Below are 25919 nucleotides of genomic sequence, written 5' to 3' on the forward strand. Positions count from 1 at the left end.
TCACATTTCATACACTTCTCTACATTTGCTTCTTTTATCCCAGGACTTTTAACAAAGTACTGATTGAACATTCCAGGTTTGCCTCTCCATGCCGAAGGATTTAGCTCTCACAAGAACAAAAATACTAAAACGCAGGCCCTGCCTTGAAGGAATTCCCAGTTTCCTGAGCTCAACAGACGCCTAGAATACCTTGCAATAAATTAGTTTGGCTAATCTATTGCTACGCCACAAGGCCCCACAAAACTTAGTGGCTTAAAACAGTAATTTATTCTTATTCCCTTCAGCACTGTGGGTTAACTTAGTGTCTTAAAACAATATTTATTCTTATCCCCTTCAGCACTGTGGGTTAACTGGGATCACCTGGGAGGCTTTTACTTAGGATCTTTCATGTGGTTGCAGTCTGAAGTTGAGTCATCTGAAGGCCCGACTTGGCTGTACATCAAAGATGACTTCTTCACTCACGTGTCTGGCTCCGCAGCTGGTGCTGGCCCTGTGCCTCTGTCCAGGTAGCCTCTCCACATGGCTGGTTTGGCTTCTGCACTGCTGTCTGTCATCAATGGTAGATGACTTCTCCCAAAAACTGCAACCTCAGAAGCCACGCAGTCTCTTCTGTTGCATTCTGTGGGTCAAAATCAAGTCACAGGTCTAGCCTGGATTCAAGGGAACAGGACTATACCAGGGAAGAAATACTGGGAGGCATGGTTGATTAAGGGGTCGCCTTTTGGCTACCACAAGCTAGGTTAAAGATAAGCCCAGGTGCAAAGGCAGCCCGGAACTTGACCCTATCTCAACGTCCATCTCAGCACTTGTTCCAAACTGGAGCCTTCTCATACTTTTGGGGGAAAAAAAATGCATCTTGGGAAGTTATTATTAATGACTTCAAATTTCATGCCTAAGGAAAATGAGGAAACCCAGCCGGGCACGGGAGCTCACGCCTATAATCCCAGCACTTTGGGAGGCCAAGGCAAGTGGATCACCCGAGGTCAGGAATTTAAGATCAGCCTGGCCAACATGGTGAAACCCCATCTCTATTAAAATACAAAAAATTAGCCAGGCACGGTGGTGGATGCCTATAATCCTAGCTACTCTAGAGGCTGAGGCAGGAGAATTGCTTGAACCCAAGAGGTGGAGGTTGCAGTGAGCCAAGACCATGCCATTAAACTCCAGCCTGGGCAGCAAGAGCCAAACTCTGTCTCAAAAAAAAAAAAAAAAAAAAAAGAGGAAACCAATCAGAAAGATTGTAAACCTTGTTTCTTTGTTTTGCTGTATTTGGCTTCAGCCCACAAAAAGCCACGTCTCAGAACAAGCTTTATGCAGCTTCTTCAACTGAATAGCTTCTGAAATGCAATGGTGGAATTCGGGAAGCCCCATGGATGGCATATGGGGGGACTTCTGGATATCGAGGTCACACCTCTTCACTCCACAAAGGCACACACACGCACAGCCCCTGTCCAACGAGACTCACTTTCTCAACCTCTTCTCCATCCTGCTCTCGAAACTCCGTTCTGCTGGGTTCTTGCTCTACCAAAAAAAAAAAAATTGGCCCAAATAATCAACAAGAAAGTTATAAGAAATCTTTAAAATACTAGTGAGACTCATTCTTGGTTTCCATCTATATATAAAGAGAATGGAATATAAATAGAATATCTTATAAGAACTAATAAAAATAACATCTTTGGAATACAATTTAATGTTATAAAGCAGTGATCACAATATACTGTTAACTGCAAAAAGAAAAGACACGAAACTGTTCACAGTATTTATACATGCAGAAAAAAAAGATTAGTAGAAAATACACAGAAAATACTAACAGTGATTCTCTCTGGCCAGGTGCAATGGCTCACTCCCGTAATCCCAGCACTTTGGGAGGCTGAGGCCAGTGGATCACCTAAAGTCAGGAGTTTGAGATGAGCCTGACTAACATGGTGAAACCCATCTCTACTAAAATTACAAAATTAGCTGAGCATGGTGGCAGGTGCCTGTAATCCCAGCTACTCAGGAGGCTGAGGCAGGAGAATCACTTGAATCTGGAAGGCGGAGGTTGCAGTGAGCCGAGATAGCACCACTGCACTCCAGCTTGGGCAAACTCCGTCTCAAAAAAAAAAAAAGAAAGAAAGAAAGAAAGAAAACACATAGAAAATATTAACAGTGATTCTCTCTAGTAAGATTATGGGAGACATTTACTCTTAATACACATCTATATTTTGTACAATGAATGTAGAGTCCTTTTATGATGGAAAATAAGTTCCATATATGCATATGTATCCACTTTTGGTCTTTTTTCTCAAAATGTCCTTTCCCCATTCTGACGTTAGCACCTCTCTCTGAACTTGGGTCTGAACTTTCAGCTTGCCCAGGGGCTGTTGGGACAGCAAGCAGAGTGTCCCAAAGGCCTCCGTCAGCCTTGGCACAATGACAGTCCCCTATGTGGATTCTGCCCTGCCCCTGGATTTTGGCATAAAAGAGCTGGTTAAAAATTTGAGTTAGGGGCCGAGAGTGGTGGCTCATGCCTATAATCCCAGCACTTTGGGAGGCCAAGGTGGGCTGATTGCTTGAGGCCGTGAGTTCAAGACCAGCCAGGCCAGCATGGTGAAACCCCATCTCTACTAAAATTACAAAAATTAGCCGGACATTGTGGTGCATGCCTGTAGTCCCAGTTACTTGGGAAGCTGAGGCAGGAAAATTGCTTGAACCCAAGAGATGGAGGTTGCAGTGAGACTAGATCATGCCACTGCACCCTAGCTTGGGTGAGAGAGTTAGACTCTGTCTCAAAAATAAAAATTGAACTAGTCGTGAATATGTGTGCAGAGCTGGGACAAGGAGCTGGCGTGTGAGGAGAGCTGCTAAGGTGGAAATTCGAAAAGAGGCATTTGACTGCTGAGAACAAAGCCAAAGGAAGAGCAGAAGACACCAGCAGAAGCCACCTTTGAGGGCCGGGTGCAGCAGCTCATGCCTGTGATCCCAGCACTTTGGGAGGCCAAGGTGGGTAGATCATGAGGTCAGAAGTTCGAGACCAGCCTGGCCAATATGGTGAAACCCTGTCTCTACTAAAAATAAAAAAAATTAGCTAGGCATGGTGGCGGGCGCCCACAGCTACTCTGGAGGCTGAGGCAGGAGAATTGCTTGAACCAAGGAGGCGGGGGTTGCAGTGAGCCAAGATCACACCACTGTACTCCAGCCTGAGTGACAGAGCAAGACTCTGTCTCAAAAAAAAAAAGCCCCTTTGGGAAACATTCCAGATCTTTCCCTATTCCACACTCTCCTGCCAACCTCCTGCGCCTCACAAGTGGCAGCTTTTACTGTTGTCACCATCATCATTACCACGACCCAACCTAGGATATTATGCATTATATCTCACTTAGTCCTCTTATCCAGTAATATGATGATTAACAGAGATGAGAAAGCTGAGGATGATGAAAGTTAAGTAACTCGCCTTTGTTCAGACATCGTATTAGTCAAATGGACCAATTCTGGAGCCAGAGAGAAAAGTGTTGTTCCAAGTTGTGCCATTTTCTGACTCTGTGGCCTTGGGCTTGAGCTTCAGTCTCCTCATAGGTAAAATGAAGATGGTAATAGAACTTACCTGGATTCTTTTCCCGTAGCTGCTGTAACAAATTACAACAAATGTACTGGCTTAAAGCAACACAAATTTTGTCTTTTATAGTTCTGAAAGTCAGAGGCCCAAATAGAATGTTATGGAACTAAAATCCACAGGGCTGGTTTCTTCCAGAGGCTGCAGGGGTAGATGTGATCCTTGCTTCTGCTTTCTGAAGCTGCTCCCAGCCCCTTCCTCCATCTTCAATGGCAGCATCTTCTCTTCTCCCTGACATCCTCCCTCCTTCTCATAAAGGACCCTCATGTTTACATTTAGCCCACCCAAATCTAGAGCAATCTTCCCATCTCAAGATTCTTAATTCAGCCAGGTGTTGTGGCTAATGCCGGTAATACCAGCACATTGGGAGGCCGAGGAGGGAGGATCACTTGAGCCCAGGAGTTCAAGACCAGCCTGGACAATATAGCAAGACCCTTATCTCTTAAAAAAAAAAAAAAAAAAAAAAAAAAAAAAAAAAAAAAAAAAAAAACCTTTTATTCTATTATACCTGCAAAGTCCCTTCTGCCATCTAAGCCAACATACTCACAGGTTCCAGGGATTAGAATGTGAACCTCGTTGGGGAGCTATTAATCAGCCTGAGAAGGTTGTTAAAAGTATAAATGAGTTGCCGGGCGCGGTGGCTCAAGCCTGTAATCCCAGCACTTTGGGAGGCCGAGGCGGGTGGATCATGAGGTCAAGAGATCGAGACCATCCTGGTCAACATGGTGAAACCCCGTCTCTACTAAAAATACAAAAAATTAGCTGGGCATGGTGGCGTGTGCCTGTAATCCCAGCTACTCAGGAGGCTGAGGCAGGAGAATTGCCTGAACCCAGGAGGCGGAGGTTGCGGTGAGCCAAGATCGCGCCATTGCACTCCAGCCTGGGTAACAAGAGCGAAAACTCCGTCTCAAAAAAAAAAAAAAAAGTATAAATGAGTTAATATACAGGGAGTGCTAGAGAATATTATCTGATACAAAATAAATGCTATTAACAGTGTTTGCTGTTGTGATTAATAAAAGTCACACATACACACACACTAAGTGGTGTGGCTGAAACTGAACCCCATGCCAGGCAGAAGCCCAGAATGTCATAGAATCCATAAAATCCCAAAATTGGGGGTGGGGGTAATCCCAGAAAGGAGAAATTGTGTCTGGTTCTACAACAGACCTAGCAGCATCCATCTAGATTCCTTAGTGAGGAAGTTCCCAGTATGTACCAAGTCAGTTGGCTTTGACCTCAACCGAGAAGATAAAACAAAATACCACAATGATCTTTGAATGACAGAAGAAACGGAACTGCTCAGCTTTGATCGGGGCCAAGTTTCTGAGATGTGAAACAGAAGCTGAGCTGTAAATGTAAATAGAACTACAAGTCATGTCCTCAAGCTGCAGTAGAAAGTCTGGGAGTTTCTCCCACTTTTTGAAAGTGAAAATAGGGGGCCGAGGTGGCTCCTGCCAGTTGTCCTGGTGCTTGAGGAGGCGAGGCTATGCATTTGAGGCCAACCTGGGCAACATAAGAACCTCTCATTCACTAAATTAGCTCAACCATTGTGGAAGACAGTGTGGCAATTTCTCAAGGATCTACAAATAGAAATTCCACTTGACCCAGCAATCCCATTACTGGGTATATACCGAAAGGACTATAAATTGTTCTATTATAAAGACACATGCACACCTATGTTCATTGCAGCCCTGTGTGCAATAGCAAAAATCTGGAACCAACCCAAATGCCCATCAATGATAGACTGGACAAGGAAAATGTGGCACACATACACCATGGAATACTACGCAACCATAAAAAACAATGAGCTCGTGTCCTTTGTAGGGACATGGATGAATCTGGAAACCATCATTCTCAGCAAACTGACACAAGAACAGAAAGCCAAACAACACATATTCTCACACATAGGCAGGTGTTGAACAACGAGAACATGTGGACTCAGGGAGAGGAGTATTACACTGGGGTCAGTGGGGGGTGGAGCTAGGGGAGGGACAGTGTGGGGCGGGGAGGGTGGCGAGGGATAGCATGCGGAGAAATGCCGGATATAGATGAAGGGGAAACAGAGGCAGCGAACCACCTGGTTATGTATGCACCTATGCAAAACCCTGCATGAGCTGCACATGTACCCCAGAAATTAAAGGAAAATTAAAAAAAAAAAATTTTAATGAAAGTGAAAATAGACTCTCATTAATTTCATTCCATCACTTGGAATTTCTAATGGCTTTGAAATTCTAAAAACAACTAAATTGGAGCCTTAAACCATATATTACTGGGAAGGCAGCCTGGTGAGATGGAAGGAGAGGAGGACTGGGTTGGCAACCACCAGCCCTGGACTCCACACCAGACTCTGACCCCACATCTGCTGCAACCAAGAGTGGGCCCCTCCCCTCTCTGGGCCTCAGTTTCCTTGCTAGTAAAATGAAGGGAGTGAAATCCCCCCAAGTTCTGACATCAGATCATCTGTTGGTTCATTTCTTCTGAAATTTCTTCCCCTTTCCCCTGCTCTCTCTCTCTCTCTCTTTCCACCAAAGTATCAACAGACTCATTTTTTTTTTTTCTTCACTCAAAGGAAATCCCTTAATTTGAAGTTGCTCATTATTTCTAACTTGTACAATAAATTTAGCTGGTTGGAGTAGATAGTGGAAGACGCAAGGATTCAAGTTCTGGCTCTGTTATTTACTAACTGTGTGATCTTGAGTGAATTGCTTAACCTCTGTTTCCTCAGATCTATGGATAAGTCCTGCTCACAGAAACGTTGTGAGGCTCACATATGATGATGCATGCAAAGCACTCTTACCTGAAAGTGCTTAGTAAACAGGCATATTAGGAGGGGGAGTGGCTGCTGCTGTTGTTACTTCTTTTGTTTGGTGGATCTCCTAGATCCTACCTATTGGTGATTTTAATTAAGCCATTTTGAAAAGATGATTTCAGAAAAGACGATTTCCCCTCCTAATGCCCCTGTCCCAGGAAGAAAGGAAGTAAAGAAGAAAGAGGAAGAGGGAAGAAGAGAAAATCAAACACCGCATGTTCTCACTCATAGGTGGGTGTTGAACAATGAGAACACATGGACCCAGGGAGGGCAGCATCACACACTGGGGTTTGTTAGTGAGGGACAGCAGGGGATGGGGAGATTGGGGAGGGGTAATGTGGGGAGAAATGCCAGGTATAGGTGATGGGGGGATGGAGGCAGCAAACCACCTTGCCATGTATGTACCTATGCAACAGTCCTGCATGATCTGCACATATATCCCAGAACCTAAAGTACAACAATAAATAAATAAATAAATAAATAAATAAATAATGAATAAATAAAGAGAGAAAGAGGGAAGAAGGAATGGGAGGGGGGAAGAAAACAGAAAGGATTCAAATACTGCCACTAAATCACCCAAGATCAGAGGTATTTCATCATAAGGAAAGAAAAACGTCATCAAAAGCTGTAATTTTTGGCTTTCAAGAAATTATATTCATTTGAAAAGGAATGTTGAACTTGTACCTTCTTAGACGGAAAAAAAAAAACAGCTTTCTGAAGAGTTAGGAGATAATTTTACATAAAAATTGAATTTGTTGAATGCCAAAAATGTGATTGGAATATTTGATATCATCCAGCAAATGTCTGAACAACTGGCCTGAAAGATTTTCACTCAACTTGCTGACGGTGAATCTGGCTATAATTGAAATGGGCAGAAAGAAGCCCAGATCCCTAACGGCCTCTGGCTGGCAGCCGATCAAGCAGCAAAATGATGTCAGCCACTCAGTGACGTGCCTCAAACCCTACCTTGATCCTGGCTTCCTCTTTCAGCTCCCGGCACACACGGGAACTCTCAGATGGCACCTCCCTTCCTCATAGAGAACAATTCTGATCAAATCCATACTGAAGATGTTCTCTCTCCAGAAGTATTTGTATTTCATGGGTTCTTGTTTAATTTTTTTTTTTTTTTTTTTTTTTTTTGAGACGGAGTTTCGCTCTTGCTACCCAGGCTGGAGTGCAATGGCGCGATCTCAGCTCACCGCAACCTCCGCCTCCTGGGTTCAGGCAATTCTCCTGCCTCAGCCTCTTGAGTAGCTGGGATTACAGGCACGCACCACCATGCCCAGCTAATTTTTTGTATTTTTAGTAGAGACGGGGTTTCACCATGTTGACCAGGATGGTCTTGATCTCTTGACCTCGTGATCCACCCACCTCGGCCTCCCAAAGTGCTGGGATTACAGGCTTGAGCCACCACACCCGGCTGGTTCTTGTTTAGTTTTAAAGCTAATACCAGTTTATTTAAAAACAGTTTGATAAGATGAGGATAAAAAGAATCACTTCATTTTAATCACTGGACTCTCCCAGTCCAATTCCACGAGCCAAAGAGAACTGAAGTGAATATTTCAGAACTAGGAAGATACTTCTTTTAATACAGAGAAGATCGTTTCAACCCAACTGGTTGCAGCATACATCCCAGGGAAATTCTAACATTTCCCCAAGTGTATCCCTAGACAACCGTCTTAGTCCATTTGCGTTGCTAGAAAAGGTTACCTGCGGCTGGGTAATTTGTAAAGAAAAGAGGTGGCTGGGCACGGTGGCTCACGCCTGTAATCCGGCACTTTGGGAGGCCAAGGTGAGCAGATCATGAGGTCAGGAGTTCGAGACCAGCCTGACCAACATAATGAAACCCCATTGCTATTAAAAATACAAAAATTAGCTGGGCGTGGTGGCACGTGCTGGTAATCCCAGCCGCTCAGGAAGCTGAGGCAGGAGAATCGCTTGAACCTGGGAGGCGAAGGTAGCAGTGAGCCAAGATTGTGCCAATGCACTCCAGCCTGGGAGACAGAGTGAGACTCCATCTCAAAAAATAAAAAGAGGTGTAACTGCCTCACAATTCTGAAGACTGTATCAGAAGCATAATGCCAGTATCTGCTTCTAGTGAACACCTCAGGCTGCTTCCACTCATGGCAGAAGGGAAAAGCGAGCAGGCATCACATAGCAAGAGAAGAAGGAAGAGAGAGATGGGGAGGAAACGCCAGGTTCTTTTCACAACCAGTGCTCACGAGAACCAATAGAGCTGGAACTCACTCGTTACCACAAGGACAGCACCAAGCTCTTCACGAGGGGTCCACCTCCGGGCACCAAACACCCGGCAACAGGCCCCACCTTTAATGTTGGAGATCAAATTTCAGCATGAGATTTGGAGGGCCAACTATCCAACGTCTGATGCCTGAAAGACTACAAATACAGCGAAAAGGGGGAGGGAACCTTGCCTGCCAACCTCACCTCCTGAAAACCCACAGTGAGTACCAGCCTACCTAAGACTCAGAAATTGTGCAGTGTTTTAAAATATATGTATATATCTGTTTAACAAGCATTACCTAAAACATTCAGAAACCTTAGAACCCCATGAAACACACTTTAGAAAACACTACTAGTTAAAATTAAAAACAGAACAAGACTACTTCCTACAACAATTATTATTACCCTTTTCTAGATTTTTTTAACCAATACTATAAATACATGAAATGGAAATAAGAATTGGACATTTTAGAATGGCACAGAGAAAAATGCATTGTTGGCTGATATTTTGTTTATCTACAAGTTACAAATAATAAGCTCTAAAACTATTAGAATTCATAGGAATTCAGCAATGTAGCTACAATACAAGCTAAATTTTCAAAATAATAGATTCTCCATAGCTTAGCAATAAACACTTAGAAAAGTTAAGACATTTAATCACAGTAATTATTTTTAAGAATTAAAACATAGTTTTAATTTTAAAAGTTAACACTTCCACTAAAAAGATGAGACTGCAATTTATGAGTAATGCTCATGGAGAAGATAATGCTTAAATAAAGGAATTAAGGATGGTGTGAGCTGCCTGTAATCCCAGCACTTTGGGAGGCCGAGGCGTGTGGGTCACTTGAGGTCAGGAGTTCGAGACCAGCCTGACCAGCATGGTGAAACCCTATCTCTACTAAATACAAAAAAATAGCTGGGTGTGGTGATGTGCGCCTATAATCCCAGCTACTTGAGAGGCTGAGGCAAGAGAATCACTTGAACCCAGGAGACGGAGGTTGCAGTGAGTCAAGATGGTGCCATTGCACTCCAGTCTAGGCAACAAGAATTTTAAAAAAAAAGTGTGAGTTTAAGGCAGCAGAAAAATATATTTTGGAGCAAATCAGCATTTTACCTGAAAAATGTTCCTCTTCCTTCTGACCTCAATGTTCGCTTACAAAAAAAAAAAAATCCTCCATCAGCTCTTTACAGTTAATGCCTTATCTCTCTAGATGCTTTCAAGATTTTTCTTTGTCCTTAGTCTTTAGTTTTTGATTGATGATTCTGGTATGGATTTGTTTGGGCTTATCTTGTCTGGGCTTCACTCAGCTTCTTGGTTTGTGTCTTTTTCCATATTTGGTTTGTGTCTTTTGCCAAATTTGGAAAGTTTTCAATCATCATTTCTCCAAATCATTTTTCAGCCCATACTTCCTTATCTCCTTCTGGAATTCCAGTAATACAAATATTAGATCTTTTGCTCTGTCCCACAGATCCCTGAGGCTCTTGTCATTTCCATCTGTTTCCCCACTGTTGTTCAAATCAGATAATTTCTATTGTTCTGTCTTTGAGTTCACTGATTCTTTCATCTTTTATATTCATTCTGCTATTGAATGCACACACTGAGTTTTTTATTTCAGTTATTATATTTTTTAGTTCTAAACTTTTCATTTGTTTTTCCTTATATCTTCAGTTTCCTTCCTAAGCCTTTCTTTCATTTGTTTCAAACATGTTTGTCATTGCTTATTGTAGTATTTTAATGATGGCTGCTTTACCATCTAATTTCTGTATCATCACTGTGTTGACATCTGCTGATTACCTTTTCTCATTCAAACAGATTTTCCTGGTTTTTGGCAAAACCACGTTCCTCAGAAGGACACTGTGTGTTAAGACTCTAGATCCTACTTAACCTTTTTTCTTTCTTTTCTGTACGCAGTCACCCTATTTAGAGAGAGCATGAAGGCCAAAGTAGGAGTGAAAGTTCATCTCCCAGCTGGGGCCCGCTGACAGCAGCAGAAACTGAGCCCACACACTCATCACCTCATTGTCACCAGGTTCAGGTGTAAGTTCACGCCCTCCAGGTGGGGCCAGAAATGCAGTTCCCCACTCAGCCCCACAAACACCATGGGGCCGGGGTGGGCATAGGGAGCAGTTTTTCTTTCTGTGTTTGGCTGGAATCAGGCAGGTTTCATCTTCTTGGATGCCCATTTCTTGGTCCTTTGGCTAGAGTAAACAGGCTTTTCTTGGGGCTTTTTATTTTTTTTCTGTGCCTGTTAATGGTTTCAGGTTGACACTTCCCCCAGCTTCTCATCTAGAATATAAGGGAGGCAAAAAGAAAATCCAGAGTCACACAGGAACAGAAAACCAAACACCACATGTTCTCATTCATAAGTGGGAACTGAACGATGAGAACACATGGACACAGGGAGGGGAGCATCACACACCAGGGCCTGTCAGTGGGTGAGGATCTCGGGGAGGGATAACATTATAACATTAGGACAAATACCTAATGTAGATGATGGGTTAATGTGTGCAGCAAACCACCATGGCATGTTGATACCTATGTAACAAACCTGTACTATCTGCGCGTGTATCCCAGAACTTAAAAGTACGATAATAAGAAAGAAAGAAAGAAAGAAAGAAAGAAAGAAAGAAAGAAAGACAGAAAGAAAGACAGAAAGAAAGAAAAAGAAAGAAAGAAAGAAAGAAAGAAAGAAAGAAAGAAAGAAAGAAAGAGAAAGAAAGAAAGAAAACCCAGAGAATTCACCACTGTGTCATTCTTCAAGTTTCAAGTATCCTAGCCAGTCTTCTGGACCAGTCTATGGAGGAAGACACATGCAGACAGCAGAGCAGCCTGAACGCCCTGAGAGAGGGAAGCCATCCCTCGACAGGAGAGGTAGGGGCCTCTCGAAACACAGGAACAAATTCGACACTGATATGTTCCAAATAGCCTCAAACATCCTCCTAACAGGGGCTGTGGATTCACAAAGTGCAGGTCGGCCAGTCTTTCCTGGAGCATGCATACAGACGCTTCACTGACATTTCATTTTTTTTTAACAGTTTTGTTGATATAATTCACATCACATAGAAGTTTTCCATTTAAAGTGTACAATTCAATGGCTTTTAGCATATTCACAGAGTTGAGTACCCATCACCACAGTCAGTTATAGAATACATTTATTAACCCAAAAAGAAACCCAGCACCCTTTTGCCAGCACCTCTCCAGGGCCCTCAACCACAGGCAACCACTAATCTACTTTCTGTCTCTAAGGAGGCACCCATTCTGGACATCTCATAGCAATGAAATCAGAGAGTTCGTGGCCTTTTATAGCTGGCTTCTTTCATTTAACATCATCTTTTCAAGGCTCATCCATGTTGTAGCATTTATCAATTTTTTACTCCTTTTTATAGGTGAATAACAATTGATATCCCATATTGTTTATCCATTCATCAATTATAGATAGATATCTAATTCCATGTTTACCATCTGAAGAACTGCCATCCTGTTTTTGCAAAGTGGCTATGCCATTTTACATTCCCATTAGCAGTGTATGAGGGTTCCAATTTCTCCACATTCTTGCCCACATTTATTATCAGTCTTTATTACTGTAGCCATCCTAGCAGGTGTGAAGTGGTATCTCATTGAAGTTTTGATCTGCATTTCCCTGGTAGCTAATAATAGGAACTTCTTTTCATGTCTTTATTTGGTCCTTCTTTGGAGGAATACCTATGTAGAGTTCTTGTCCACTTTTTAATTGGTTAATTGTGTTTTTGTTATTGCCTTGTAAGAATTTTTTATATATTCTGGAGACTAGATTATTATCAGATATGCAATTTTCATTCTACGGCCATACCACCTGAATGCACCTGATCTCATCAGATACGTAATTTGCAAATATTTTGTCTCATGTATTTTCACTTCCTTTATAGTCTACTTTGAAGTACAAAAAAAATTAATTTTAATGAAGTCTAGTTTATCTACTTTTTCTTTGTGGATTGCATTTTTGTTGTAGCTAAGAAATAGTTGCCTAACCCAAGGTCATAAAGTTATTCCTAGGCCGGGCACGGTGGCTCACACCTGTAATCCGAACACTTCGGGAAGTCGATAAGGGTGGATCACCTTAGGTCAGAGTTCGAGACCAGTCTGACCAACATGGTTTTCTTCCTGCCTCTGTAGCTGATTGTTGCTCTACTGAACCACAAATACCCAATCCCAATAGTGTATTAGTCAGGACTGCGTTTGGTTGAATGCCTCAAAACCAAAAATCTGCCTTAACAAATAGGGAATCATTTGTCTCATGCAGCAAGACATCTAGAAGTAGTTGCCTAGGGCTAGTGCTCAGAGATATTACCAAAGACCCCCTTCCTTCTTCTTTCCTTCCCTGTCAGCCCTAACATTTGGTTGTCAACATGCAGGTCATGGACAGTGGCTGCTGCATTCTCATCCCAGGCTGGAAGACGCAGATTGCAAAGGACCAAAGATTTTGCTAGTGAACACATGTCCGTTTTCCAGTTCTCCCAGAGCACTACCTGGTGACTTCCACTCCCACCTTATTAGCCAGAATGGTATCACATGCCCCCCCAACCTGCAAGGGAGTCCTGGAAGATGTGCATTTTTTTTTAGACAGAGTCTCACTCTGTCACCCAGGCAGAGTGCAATGGTGCAAACTCGGCTCACTGCAACCTCCGTGTCCCGAGTTCAAGTGATTCTCCCACCTCAGCCTCCTCCGTAGCTGGGATTACAGGCACCCACCATCATGCTCCCTAATTTTTGTATTTTTAGTAGAGACAGGGTTTCACCATGTTGGCCAGACTAGTCTCAAACTCCTGACCTCAGGTGATCTGCCCACCTCAGCCTCCCGAAGTGCTGGGATTATAGGCGTGAGCCACCGTACCCGGCCTTAAAATGAGCATTTTTAACAGGGTCATTGCTTCCCCAATGAAATCCGGTGTCCACCAGCAGTGACTTCCACAACTAAGTTGGTGATGATGCTGCTACTCCAGTGGCAGGCATGAGAAGTCCCCAGGAAGAGTGCTGAGGTGCTGGAAAAGCGCTCGGGTCACTATTTGGGGAGGAAGCCAATTTTGTGTTCTGGGTGTCAGCCGACACCTCTCCATTAGAAGAAGGGGGAAGCTCCCTCTCATAATCAGGAGCTTCCAGAGGCAAAGACGGGAGAAGAGGAGGCCAGCAATAGCCTTTGGGGAGCAAGGAAAAAGAACAGTGAGTGAGGCTGGACGTGGGCAAAAATCAGCAATCCAAAACTGAAAAGGGAAAAGCCTGCTGGTGGAAGGGCCAGGATGGGACTGTCAAAGAACCAAATACCCAGAGACTGAGCAGTTGCCATGGAGAGTGTGGAGCAAGCGCCTCCTCCTCTCCCACATGGACCTTCTGCAAAGGGCAAGTTGCTCATCCTATGGGCTGAGCTGCGTCCCCCCAAAATCCACGTGTTGAAATGCTAACGCCCAGTACCTCAGAATGGGACTATGTCTAAAAACAGTCTTTATAAAGATAACTGAGTTAAAATGAGGTCACAGGGGTGGGCACTCACCCAACATGACCGGTGCCTCCATGAGAAGAGGAAGTAGAACACTGACAGGCGGAGCAGAGATCTTGGAAAGACGCGGAGAAGACCGCCCTCTGCGAGGCAAGGAGAGAGGCCGAAGAAGGAATACCCTGCCATCACCTTGATGCTGGACACCTGCCTCCGGAACTGTGAGAAAGTAAATCTGTTGTTGAAGTCACCCAGTCAAGGCACTTTGCTGTGGCAGCCCTGGTTAGCGTTTATTCTGGTGAGATGGGGTGGGGCGCTCTGAAGAGACAGTGTGTCTCACATCAGGATCTTTGTAGCTGCACAGAAACTCCTCAGAGTCAAACCCAGCAGCTTGAAGCAGAAGAGTGAGACTCCCTGGGAAACCACAGAAATGACAAAAATGTGTTGGGCTTTTGAAGACCTGGGGTTGAGGAGGGGCCAAGGGGTCTCAGGGCTCCGGCCATTATCCAAGCTTCGCAAGCTAAGGACACTGGCTGGAAAGAGAAGAGAGACATGATTTCTTTCTGAGATCTCTCTTCCCCTGAAACCTGACCTAGGGGAGAGGAAGCCATTCTATGTGGAGGAGTGGCCCCAAATGTGCCCTCTCCCAGGCACCTCTGTCCCTGAAGAGAATCTTCCAAGGATCTGCTCTTGGCCAACTGCCCTGTGGGAAACGACTCCACAAGTTCCCCTCAGCTGCACTCCCCACTCTCCTCCCGGATTTATTTCATGCCACGCTTCTCACCGTCTGGCATGCTACAAGTTTGACATATTTGTTTGTTTGCCGTTTATCTCCCTCCACTTGAAACTTCTGAAGGGCATGGATTTTGTGTGTTTTGTTCACCACCAGATTCCCAGCTCCTAGAACACAGTAGATGCTCAGCAAATATGTCACGTGAATCAATGACGTTACTTGCCAACAGCCTATTGCTGAAAACTGATGAAATCTGTACACTCTGTCCCTAAGGTATTTGCCTTTTCACATAGGAATCCAGGAGTTTGGAGTAACTTGAAGGTTCAGGTTAATTGGGTTTTTAAATGATGGAATCTCAGACAAATTGATAGGCTCATGTGGAAGATATCTGAAAGCAGACAGAACTTCCTAACCCTCCTCCGGTCGCACCATGGAATCTGCTACATGCTCCCCAGAGGTAGATCCCACGGGAACTCACGTGGGAGAAAAGGGAGCTGGGCAAGGGGAGTGTGGACCCAGGCTCTGGGCTCCTGGGCAGGGCCCGCTGTGCTGCTCCTTCCAGAGCTCACTGACCCCATCCTCAGCCCCTGTGTGCACAGAAGCGAGCCTCTGCATTTCGAGTGGCTGAGACGTCATTTTGGGGGAGTTTATGGCGTTATTAATATGGAAATATGCAAGGTTCCACGGCAAGCAGCTTGCCCCTGTATTAATAATGGTTATTCACAGTCCAGGAGTCCAAGGCATTTCTGCTTGGGTGCTCATTAAAACTGGACCCATAAAGAATGGGAATAAGGCAGTAAATCAGCTGTGGGTCCAACCATCTCATGTCGCTGGGAATAGGGGTCTGTACCACCAGAAAGTGGAGTTACTGTCTCAAATCCTGCTCACCAAGCCATGTGCTAGACAGCCCACCCTCCCACCATCACCCATGTGCAAACCGCTCCCCCATTCTGCTCCTAAGGAGGGAGCCGTAGGTCCTGGAGTCACCTGTCATCTTCAGATACTCTCCAGCCATCACAGGTGACGAGGGGGGGGAATATAGAGTCAGCCTGGAAACCCGGACTCCAGCCCAGTTCCACTTTCCCACAAGCCCTGCCGGGATCCCAGAAGGGCGCGGCTCCTGCGTTCTTCCAGGGGAGGGTAAATGCTGATTCAGTCTACATTTCTTAAGGAAGACTGGGGGACTGTTTCATTGATCTATCTCAGCCTTGAGGAAATAAATAGCGTAGGTATGCGGCTCATCGTTCACACAAAATGCGATGGCATTTATTTTCCTCATCTTCATCTTGCTACAAGCTCCATACCTGTCAAGTCCTAACTCTGTGTCACGATGTTCATTGTTATTATCACTGCTACTATCAATACTATTTATTATTAGAGGGAATTCCTCTAATTGACAGAAACTTCAGCAGGATTACACAGAGAAGGAACCCCAAAATTCATAAGTTTCCAAATGACACTTGACCGTAACATTTGGTTATCTATGTCTGCATAACAAACTACGCCAGAATTTGGTGGCTTAAAACAATGATTTATTATTTCTTATGATTCTGTGGGTTGACTGCGCTTAGCTTCCTGACACAGCAGCTGGATCTCAAGGCGGCCCAGGCCAGGAGCAGTGGCTCGTGCCCGCAATCCCAGCACTTCAGAAGGCCAAGGTGGGCAGATCGCTTGATCCCAGCAGTTAGAGACCAGCCTAGGCAACACAATGAAGTACCAACTCTACAAAAGATACAAAAATTTGCTGGGCATGGTGGCACGCGCCTATAGTCCCAGCTACTCAGTTAGCTGAGGTGGGAGAATGATTTGATCCCAGGAGATCAAGCCTGCAGTGAGCTCTGATTTGTGCCACTGCATTGCAGCCTGGGTGGTAGAGTGAGACCACGTCTCAAAACAAATAAATAAATGAAAAGGTAAATAAAAAGATGGCCCAAAGAGAAGCTGCAAGGCCTCTGAAGGTCTGGGCTGAGAAGTCACACTGTGTCACTCTAAGCACATTCTGTCAGTCAAAAGACGTCACAGAGCCTGCCCAGCCAAGGGGACAGGAAACAGCTCCCCAAACCCCCAGCCACTGATGGGAGAAACCGAATGTGCACCCAGGGATAGATCACTGGTGCAGTCTTTGCAGTCTATCAGCGTCACCTAAATAACCGTCAACAAAGCAGACCCACTCTCTTCACAGGCGCCTGTGTGTATACCACCTAGCTTATGTGGGCCTTGGCTTTCTGACCAGGTAAATGGAGATGGTGTCTTGTCCAACCAAAGATAGGAACTGAACAGGATAACCTGTTAAAATTCCCTTCCAGCTGTGAGGCTGTGGCTTCTACCGTCTCACAGATGCTTTCAATTACAAATGATTTTCATATATCCTTTGAACTTCAGGACCTAAAAAAGATGAAAATATCTGTTTTCTCTCCACCGGCAAGTCTTAAATCTTAGACTGTGTTTAGTGATCTTTTAATTCCACAGTAATGTCAGAACCACCAAATTTACCTGAATTTGTTCCTCAAATTTCTTTTGGCGTGTATTATTTTTCCATCCTAAAGGAAAGAGAAAAATTTGGATCAAGCATTAAATATGGGCTGGGCGTGGTGGCTCACACCTTTAATCTTTGCACTTTGGAGGCCAAGGCAGGAGAGTCGCTTGAGCCCAGGAGTTTGAGACCAGCCTAGGCAACCTAGTGAGATCACCGTCTCACAAGCAAATAAATTTAAAAACGTTTTTAAGTTAAATATAAAGACCAGGCTCAGTGGCTCATGCCTATCATCCCAGAATTTTGGTAGGTCAAAGGAGGCTGATCACTTGAGGCCAAGAGTTCAAGAACAACCTGGCCAACATGGTGAAACCTTGTCTCTATGAAAAAAATACAAAACTTAGGCAGGTATGCTGGCACACACCTGTAGTCTCAGCTACTCAGGTTGCTGAGACACAAGAATCACTTGAATCCGGGAGGCAGAGATTACAGTGAGCCAAGATCATGCCACTGCACTCCAGCCTAGGCAACAGAGCAAGACTCTGTCTCAAACATACATACATACATACAGTTAAATATGACAGTCCTTTCCAAGTACTTCTGTGAGAAAATGTGAAACTGGCATGCAAAAAGAAAAATTACATTAAACCTAAAGAAAAGAGATAACCGCAGGATTGTTGACCCAAAACATACATGCATCACAGGAAATGGAATGAGAAACACTGGCCCACACAATGACAATGAAAAGGACCTTTGGACTGGCCAAGCGAACAACAACAACAAAAATCTTGGCCAGGCTTGGTGGCTCATGCCTGTAATCCCAGCACTTTGGGAGGCCGAGGCGGGCAGATCATGAGGTCAAGAGATCGAGACCATCCTGGCCAACATGGTGAAACCCCCCCATCTCTACTTAAAATACAAAAAAATTAGCTGGGTGTGGTGGCACACACCTGTAGTCCCAGCTACTCAGGAGGCTGAGGCAGGAGAATTGCTTGAACCCAAGAGGCAGAGGTCGCAGTGAGCCGAGGTCGCACCATTGCACTCTGGCGCCTGTTGACGGAGTGAGACTCTGTCTCAAAAAATATATATATTACTTTTCAAAAACAGAAAATGTTAAAGTACTACCGACACATTTTTTTTTGACAGTGTCTTGCCCTGTCACCCAGGCTAGACTGCAGTGGTGGGATCATAGCTCACTGCAGCCTCTAGCTCCTGCGCTCGAGTCATCGTCCCACCTCAGCCTCCCCAGTAGCTGGAACTATAGATACACACCACCACACATGGTTAGTTTTTTTGTGTTGTTATTTTTTTGTAGAGACAGGGTCTTGCTATGTTGCCCAAACTGGTCTGAAATTCCTGACCTCAAGCCATCCTCCCACCTCGGTGTTCCAAAGAGCTTCCAAAGAGGTTCCGGGCATGAGCCACCGCACCTGGCCATAAACACAAATTCATTTACACGAAATTCCAAATATTGATGAAAAAAATGTATTCACATAGCCAAGCAAAACCGCCCTGCAAATTCCTATTTCCTCACATAAATCACTCTTCTCATGTTTCTCTGCACCACAACTTGAGGATTTTCTTTTGGTTTATCTTCACATAAAATGTCATCAAAGCACCTCATAAATTTCATTTGCAAATTCAATGTGTCTCACACCCATAACCTTGTCCCTCTGCAAAACAGAATCTCGACCAGCTGTTCTGAACCCACCTCTAGAACAATGCCTGGAAGAGCTCATCACCACCGGACATCCTGAAGACAACAAAACAAGACTAGAAATGAGAAGTGCGGGAAACCGAGTATTGATATGTACACGCAAAACACATAGCAGAGTCCTGATGTTCATTTTCAGTTCTTCCACTGAAGGAACCAGTAAAAACTCTAAACTGACCATCCCATTCTGTTCTTTTTCCGCCTCTGCTCTACAGGGCTGCAGCTTCCTTTAAGATCAGCGTCCATATTTTGACCTGCCAGAATTTCACAGGCAATCTCTGCCAACACTGTAATACAAAAATTCACCCGACCTACCAAATACTTTATGCAACTGTAATGCGAAGGGTCGCTTCCTCCAACACAACCTGCTCTCGGTGTTTACGTTTCCCTGGGAATGGTTTCCTACTCTCTGCAGCTTCAGAATCACTGTGTTCCACCCACATTCGACATAAGAGAGGGAGAGTTTAAGTTTTGTCTTTCTTGCTGGCTAGTCAAAGGTGACTCCATATTAGGGTCCAGGGTGAAGATGCTTTCCTCTCTTGCACTGTCTCTCTCGACATCTTTTAGCCACTGTCATCATCCCCAACGTCACCATGATACTTCTGTGTAACAGCCCTGACCTACAGCTTGAAAGAAGCTGCTCAACACAAGACCTCATGAAACACATTTGTAGCTGCTGTCACACAGGCTGCATGAGCACAGAAAGTCCAAATCACAGAATTTTTTTAGAGTTAACATAGACTCTACAGATCAACGCCATCCCCCTCATTGTAGAAATAAAGAAACTGAGACAGTAGAGGAAGGGAGGGAGGAGAGAGGAGGGGAGGGAGGGAGGTCTCAAATAGGACCCCTTTTGGATTTCAGACTTGCCACAGAGATGGAGCCACCAGTGGCAATCTCTCTCCTCTGCTGCTCCCCTGCAGGCCCAAGCCTTCCATCTATCATGGCCTTCTAAGCTTCCCTTTCCATCCCGTCCCTGGGCATGGCTTACAGGGGTCCAGTGGAAGTGTCCACAGGCAGGGCCAGTTTCACAGGAAAAAAACCTGGACAGTCCCAGAAGACCCCACATTTAGAAAGACTCTGTGCTTGACTTCAATTTCTGCTGCCACTGTCTTGAAATTCTTAGCAGTTTTTTAACATACTGGAGACCGCCACATTTTCATTTTGCACTGAGCACTGCAAACTACATAGCCAGTCCCATCCACAGTATATACCACATGAATTAATCGCCTTTGACTAGTTCTGAAGAAACACAACACTTCAGAATCTCCCTCCCACCCTGAGTGTGGGTGGAACACAGAGGGATTACGATGTTACAGCAACCTCACCCACATTCCTCTTCCAGGGAGGGTCAGCAGGGTGAGTGAGAAGATCAATAAAAACTATCACTAAGCATCCTCCCTCCCTGGGCTTTGGGTTCCAGAAAAAGACCCTTGTCCCTATCTGAGTCCCAACTACCTATCTGTGAATACACAGCAAGTGCTCCCTTGGCCTAATTAACTAACCTCTCTGAGCCCCGTTCTTTCTTTCCTCCAATTATAGAAGCCATAAATGCTCATTATAGAAAAATTGAAAAGTGCAGAAAAACAGAAGGAAGAAAAGGTCACCTGCCTTATTAAACACACATATTTTCTCTGTAAGGTATGTCGCAGCCTTACTATCTGAGTGTCATCACTGTTACCACTTTTCGGTTTTCCTTCTGGCTTCCTTCCATGCCTACACTTTTTCACATATCCAAGGAAAGACCACCTTCTCCCCAGCAAGAAAGAGTATTGGTAATCTTGGGAGCCTCTGCTACTGGTGGCCTAGAGAGCCAGATGAAGGAGTAGAGAAATAGCAGCTGACTACAGGATGGCACAAGAAGGTGGGCAGTGCCCAGCCACCGTGGTTCTTACAGGCATTGCATGCTCTCTACCTAGGGGTGGGGCTGGGGAAAAGAATCCAGAGAGGCAACCAGCCCAGCAGGTGACAGGGACCCCCTCCGTCCCAGCAGTGCCCTGCTCCTATCACAGTTCCTGTTGCAACCAGGATCTCAGGGGGTAGAAGTAAACAGGGACAAGAAATCTTCAGCAGCTTTGGGGATGAGATCCTCAAGGAGCTGCGTAGACATGAATTGTGGGTCATTTCTTTAAACCATAACCCTCGTAGGCTAATGGGAAAGATAGCAGTGGCTAAGACTAGCCTCCCTCCATGACCAGAGGAAGAGACTTCCAGTGGGTGCTGGTGGGGGGTGGAGAGACGAGATGAAGGCACAGCAGGTGTTCATTGCCCCCCACTCACCCCGCAGGCTGGTGGCATTCGGGAAACACCTGAAACGTAAGGGGTTATCACATAGTACACAGAACTGCGTATCCTGGTTTTCCACACAACACTATATCGTAAGTGATTTTCCATCTTATAATAAAATATTGACAAATGCTTTATTATTTTCCATTGTGTAGATACACTATAATCTATTTGGCACTACAGTGAACATCTTTGTAGTTCCCATTTTTCATTATTTAGGATTATTCCTTTATAATTAATATTGATTAGATTAATCGATTCAAATATTATACATTTTTTGGATACTCAATACACTGCTTTCCAAATTACACAAATTTACAATCCAACCAGATTAGATCAGAGCGTTGCACATGGGAAAACACACATATACATACATAAACATACACACTCAATTCTCACTATTCCTGGTAGTTATGTTCAATAAAGTCACCGCAAGCACTGAATCACAAATACTGAACTACAACTCCTACGGGAAATACGGAGTTAGTTTCCTGCAAGCCTCTGCTCACAACATTTTCATCAACCAGTCAAATACATGACCTTGTTCTATGAGTGTTCTCTTTAAAGACACCTCATTTACTACATGTCATTCATTCACTAACATTAAAATTACAGCCAATAGCACTGTAGCGCGTGACTAAGTGAAGCTTGTCTAACACATGCATCTTCTCTGCAAGGCACATAACAGCCTTCGGGCACTTGGAAACCCTAGACAGCACTTGAGCGCTATTCTTGGGGGCTATTTTAAACAGTGAAATTCCCCCAAAAAAGCATACAAATGTAAAAAGCGTTAGCTATGTGTGGTGACACACCTATAGTCCCAGCTACTCGGGAGACTGAGGAGGGAGGATCACTTCAGGCCAGGAGTTCAAGTCTGCAATGAACTATAATCATATCACAACACTCCAGCCTGGGCGACTGAGTGAGATGCCATCTCCAAAAACAAGTTAAGGCTGGGAGCAGTGGCTGACACCTGTAATCCTAGTATTGTGGGAAGTTGAGGTAGGTGGATTACCTGAGGTCAAGAGTTCAAGACCAGACTAGCCAACATGGTGAAACCTTGTCTCTACTAAAAATATAAAAATTAGCCCAGCTTGGTGGCGGGTACCTATAACTCCCTACTGGGGAGGCTGAGGCAGGAGAATCACTTGAACTCAGGATGAGGAGGTTGCAGTGAGCAAAGATCATGCCACTGCACTCCATCCTGGTCAGCAGAGCAAAAACTCCATCTCAAAAGAGAAAAAAAAAAAGTTACATTTAAAATTTTTTAAATGTTAAAAAGGTAGCACTAACTAGACCACGAAATGGACACATGTTTACAGTATGGGAACTGAACCAAGAAGGCAGAATGTCCCCTTTTTCACCTCATCTGGGAACGTGCACATTGGAGAACTCAATTTTTACCACTCTGAGCATGTCTGGGAATGACCATGAAGATTACTTTTGGAGTTACTAATGAATTTTAGCAAGTAGGTGAATTCACAATACAGAATCTGTGAATAATGAGGCTTGACTGTGTTTATATGTGAGTATGTAAGAGTGCGTGTGTGTGTGTGTGTGTGTGTGTGTGTGTGTGTGTGTGTGTTCATATATATCTGTAGATAGAGACAGACAGATAGATGGATCAGTCTTGTCTTAGGCTCCAGGAGAGCATGTGAAGTTTTTCTTTTGAAAAAGTAAATCACTGGGCACGGTGGCTCACGCTTGTGATTCCAGCACTTTGGGAGGCCAAGGTGGGCAGATCACTTGAGCTCAGGAGTTCAAGACCAGCCTGGACAACATGGCAAAACCTCATCTCTATTAAAAATAAAAAAATTAGCCAGGCGTGATGGCATATACCTGTAATCTCAGCTACTTAGGTGGTTAAGACAGAAGAATTGCTAAAACCCAGGAGAAGTCTGCAGTGAGCCAAGATCGCACCACTGCACTCCAGCCCGGACAACAGATGGAGACCCTGCCTCAAAAAAAAAAAAAAAAAAGTACAACAAGACAAATAAATGATAATACAAGTAGAATTAAATGCTAATGGTAAAATCTAGGTGGTGGGTTTATAGGTGTTCTCTGTACCTATGCAACAATCTTGCATGTTCTTCACATGTACCCCAAAACCTAAAATGCAATAAAAAAATTTTTTTTTAAAGTCAACGTTCCAGAGTTTTAAATTTTTCATAATTAAATGTTTTCTTTAGTCACTTCCATAGAAAAAAATGTAGAAAGTCATATCTACAGAAAAGAATATAGCCAAACTGATACAAGCACCTGTTTCTGGAGGGTACACTTATAAAAGACTTGCTTTCTTTTCTTTTCTTTTTTTGTTTGTTTGTTTCTTTGTTTGTTTGGAGACAAGGTCCAAACTATATTGTCCAGACTATATTGCCCAGGCTGGTCTCACACCCCTGGGTACAAGCAATCTCCTGCCTTGGCCTCTCAAAGTGCTGGGATTACAGGTGTGAGTCACCACTCCTGGACTGAGACTTTCTCTTTCTACCTGATACAATTCTAGAGAAAAAATGAGATTATTCTTTACTCTTACTATTTCATCTTTTCTTGTATTCTTTTTTCAGCCAAAGAGGTTAGTTGATGTGTTGATGTTTCTCCAAGCTTACTTGATAAGGACTCAGAGGCAAGGCTGACTGTGAGGGGTGGAAGCTAGAATGGGGTGACCCACCGGCAGTTTGGGTCTCCCAAGGCTGCTCAGACCTACTGCACTCACAGGTTCTTAGCCCACCCTATTTTCCTTACACACCCCTGTATTGCTGGTGTCCTACTCTGCACCTTACTTCCCTGATCAGACAGCGAATTCCCTGAGAGCAGAGACTGTGGCAGCAGCATGACAAATGGAAGGAGCGTCAGCATTGGACCTTCCATTTGCTGTGGGCTCAAGTCCCAGTGCAGGGCACAGCTCAAAGCTGTTTTCCTATCCCTAAGACGCTGTACAATTCAAGCCTCAGCTACAGAATGCTTCAGCCTGGGAACTTTATCCCAGTCTGATCCCAAGAGTGATGGGAATTTTGGCCCAAGCAAGACTTCAGAAATGTGTAGCACCCAATCCTAAAGAAGGAGGAAAAGAACAAGGTAGGAATGGGTTGGAGGGAGGCGCTAGAGTTATAAAGAGACTGCTTGTGTCTGTAGGGCTTGCTGGTACTCTTCTGGCTGTGCAGCATCCAAATTTGCTTTCCACCCAGATTGTTGGTGCAGCATGAGCTTGGCTACAGCTTTCTCTGCCTACCTTTCTTGGCTCTAAACCAGTTTCCAGCAAAGGTGCCCCTTTGAGTTCAAAATGGTGCCCTGGGGTACCTTGGCACACAGTTTGAAAACCATGACTCTAGGGAAATTTAAAAAAAAAAAAAAAAACCAGAGTGGAAGGGGCAAGGATAAAATATAAGCATCCTTGAATATACCTTGTATAAAGTTAGATTAAAAGCAAAAACAAAGCCACTCCTAAAAATCAAACTCCAGCTGATCTAATGAGCTTCATCATATATCAAGTTTATGGCATAAAAATTATTTCAAGTGACTATGAAATACATAGTTTCATTTTAATAGTACATCCTTAAGGACAAATACAAATACATCCTAAGAACAAAAAAGAACCACGAAGAAATTTTAAACCACATTCAGTAGACTTAATGTTAACATCATTGAAATCAGTATTTTAGATTTTTACATTTTTATTTTACTTTTGTAGAGATGGGATACCCCCGTCGTGCCTAGGCTGGTCTCAAAGTCCTGGACTCAAGCAATTCTCCTGCCTCAACCTCCCAAAATGTCAAGATACTGGCGTGAGCCACCGAGCCCAGCATGGAATGAGTATTTTGAAATTATTGGAGAACAAAAGATATGGATATAAATATAGAAGACATGTAAGAAATTATGGTAATATCATCAAGCACAAAAATATTTAAGGTAGAAAAAAGAGAGTCAAACATAAAATTCAAAAAAGTTAAAATGCTATCATCTGGAAATTGGATCGGAAATATCAGAATAAATTTATTAATTATTTTTCTGTTTTAAAAAGTATGGGGCATACACTGTGGCTCAGGCCTGTAATCCTTGCATTTTGGGAGACTGAGGTGTGCAGATCACTTGAGATCAAAAGTTCAAGACCAGCCTAGCCAACATGGTGAAAACCCACCTCTACTACAAATACAAAAATTAGCCAGGTGTAGTGGCTGACACCTGTAACCCCAGCTACTCAGAATGCTGAAACAGGAGAATCACTCGAACCCAAGAGGTGGAGGTTTCAGTGAACCGAGATCACGGCACTGCACTCCATCCAGCCTGGGCAACAAGAGCAAGACTCCATCTCAAAAAATTAAAAAATAAATAAAATGAAAATGAAAAAATAAAAAGTATAGCCTGGGTGCAGTAATTCATGCCTGCAATCTCAACATTTTGGGAGGTCAAGGTGGGAGGATCACTTGAGTTTGAGACCAGAATGGGCAACATAGCAAGATTTGTTACACAAAAAATGTTTTAAAAAATTAATCAGGTGAGGCAGCACTGCAACCTCAGCCTCCCAGTTTCAAGTGATCCTCCTGCCTCAGCCTCCTGAGTAGCTGGGACTACAGGTGTGCACCACCAAGCCCAGCTAATTTTTGTA

The 25919-nt window shown here is 44.0% G+C and overlaps 1 long non-coding RNA gene across 2 annotated transcripts; it reads right to left on the reverse strand.

Moving 5' to 3' along the window:
* Window positions 1-302: 302 nt before the first annotated feature.
* LOC141584474 (uncharacterized) lies at window positions 303-20361 on the reverse strand. 2 transcript variants are annotated; one of them, XR_012517541.1, is made up of 5 exons: window positions 20261-20361; window positions 17337-17383; window positions 15831-16050; window positions 14168-14643; window positions 303-619 (listed from the first exon to the last, which is right to left on the reverse strand). It is a non-coding gene; the product is annotated as an uncharacterized LOC141584474 (long non-coding RNA). The 2 variants fall into 2 exon arrangements; XR_012517540.1 differs by having other exon boundaries at window positions 20245-20361.
* Window positions 20362-25919: the final 5558 nt, after the last annotated feature.

This window comes from Saimiri boliviensis, chromosome 5, assembly GCF_048565385.1.
Source record: "Saimiri boliviensis isolate mSaiBol1 chromosome 5, mSaiBol1.pri, whole genome shotgun sequence".
NCBI lineage: Eukaryota > Metazoa > Chordata > Mammalia > Primates > Cebidae > Saimiri > Saimiri boliviensis.